The sequence below is a fragment of the Poecilia reticulata genome, linkage group LG10 (genome assembly GCF_000633615.1).
Source record: "Poecilia reticulata strain Guanapo linkage group LG10, Guppy_female_1.0+MT, whole genome shotgun sequence".
Lineage (NCBI taxonomy): Eukaryota > Metazoa > Chordata > Actinopteri > Cyprinodontiformes > Poeciliidae > Poecilia > Poecilia reticulata.
The window spans coordinates 2,206,071-2,208,236 of record NC_024340.1 but is presented as its reverse complement, the minus strand read 5'-3'; the positions used below and the strand labels follow the sequence as shown (position 1 = coordinate 2,208,236).

Below are 2,166 nucleotides of genomic sequence, written 5' to 3'. Positions count from 1 at the left end.
ACATGTCAATATGCCCCCGAGCAAGGCACTTAACCACATTTTGCTTACTGATCGGTGTGCAAATGTGAGTGTTTGGGAGTGCAAGCGGGTGAATGTGGCTCTAGTGTAAAGTTCTTTGGGTGGTCAAAGAGACTGGAAAAGCGCCATTTAAGTTTGGTCCATTTGCCATTCTTCCCGCTTTTTCATAAAGGCCTCATTCTTGGTGTGCCTGACTAATGACTGTCAACAGATTCTCCCATCTGCAATTAATCCTTTTCCTTCCTGTTCACAATTTGGTGCCGCTACGTGTCGGGCTATCTGGTTGTAACAAGCCCAAGGGGGAACTTCAGGAAACGTCTTATGTCTGAGTAATTAATGGGTGTGAGTTAAAYTGCTTTAAAGGCAAAAAATACCCCCTAAAAATATACGGTTCTAAACTATGACAAAAAACAGTGCTACTTAAATTGCACCAGCAGAGGGCAAAAGCTGGTCATAAACCATTGTGGACAGCACATGGAGTMTATGGAGCGCACATGTAAATGCACATAGAGACACTGAGAAACAAAGGCAATCATGTGCATCGAGCCCAGATCCACGCAACCACTCACTCACACACTATGTTAAGCTATGGAGCAAGCACAAAACTGCMATACCGCTAAAACAGCAGTAAAGATACGCTCAGCTGGGATCAGTAGGACTGAATAAATCTATAACTGAAACCTCCACATAGGTAACATTAGTCTCTGATTTACAATGTCTCGGCGTTGACGTCTTCATTCTGGGCCATGGTGGKTTTTTTTCCCCCCCTCTGCCTGTTGGCTGTAAAACTTCTCTTTACGAGTTTTGGCGTGACGCGGTTTTGTGTCTGATTTTTCACGTCTTAGGAGATGAAGCCTCCAGGAGATTTGAAAAATAATAAAAACAACAACAAAAAAAAAAAAAGTGATTCCAGTCGACGTACTCTGCAGCGGTAGATGATGCATGGCAACTGCGCTGTGAAGACAGCTTTGTCGAAGCGGGACGGTGAAGGACGGCTGTTAGACACAGCAGCATGTTATTACGCTGTATTTATCGTATGCGGTTTCATCGAGGTAAGCCCTGCTGCTCTGTGCCTGCGCAGCTAAGCTCGTGCCAAGTGTTTTATGTCTTCCTATATATCTGTGCGGAGATGCAAGCCGTAGATAGTTTAGGTCAGCTGTTGTCAAACCCATGCCGAGAGACACGGAGCCGCTGAGGGCCATGACGTGTGCTGTTATTGCATATATGTGTGTGTGTGTGTACTTTTTATATGGCTTTAATAGCTGCCTGTGAACACAGACAGACTTGTTTATTCTGCTGCACAGTATGCGCTGAGGCCTGGTTAGCACCGCAAGCACACGTGTCCCACACACCCGGACAGTCGTACGCGGATTAGTAGTAGTAAAAGTCGCTCTCCTGGATGGCACAGGTTGTACCAGCCAGTAAAATATGTCTCGTCTGAAGTGCCTTGGAGAAGCAGTCGTGGCTCCTGGGTCTTTTCAAATTTTCGTCACACTGCAAATAAAAAACGTTTGTCTGATTTGTTTTTATTTGATTTTATTAGGATTTTATGTGACCAAGCAGCACAAAGTAGTGGATAATTGTAAAGTGGAAGAAAATGCACAAAAAGTTATCAAAAGTCTTCACAAACAGAACTTAAAGGGGAAGGGCATCGTGCGCATTTTAYACACTTTGTCGATCCACTGTTTGCTCATACTCTATTGCTACATATTCTTTTGGAATATATCTAGACCAGTTTTGCTTATTCTTGCTTGTTTTTTCCTTGCAAAATTGATCATGTTTTATAACACCGATATGAATAATGTCAAGTCTTGCCTTGGTCTTTGATGGTGACGTTTTAAAATGTTTCAGCTCTAATCTGAACTCTTCTGTTGTAGCTCCCATGATGGACAGCYAGTTGGGAGGTTAAACTCTGTCACAAGCTCAGGTTTTTGACACCTCTCTCAGGTTTTCTTCCAGGAACCGCCTGTTTTCAGCTCCGTCCATTTTCCATTTAACTGCAACTGACTTCCCTCTCCCTCCAGTTAGAATGCGTGCCCACAGTATGATGCTGCCATCCTTCCAGTGAGGAAAGTATATTCATGGTAAAATGTTGAGTTATAATTTTTTCAGTTTAGTTTTTGTTCATACAGACAAGAGCAACTTCTT

The 2,166-nt window shown here is 43.2% G+C and overlaps 1 long non-coding RNA gene across 1 annotated transcript in view; it reads left to right on the top strand.

The window, feature by feature from the left end:
• Nucleotides 1–939: 939 nt before the first annotated feature.
• Nucleotides 940–2,166, top strand: part of LOC103470869 (uncharacterized) — a 3,709-nt gene continuing 2,482 nt past the window's right edge. The window contains exon 1 of the long non-coding RNA XR_534546.1: nucleotides 940–1,070. This is a non-coding gene — a long non-coding RNA (uncharacterized LOC103470869). The remainder of the gene's footprint in view (nucleotides 1,071–2,166) is intronic.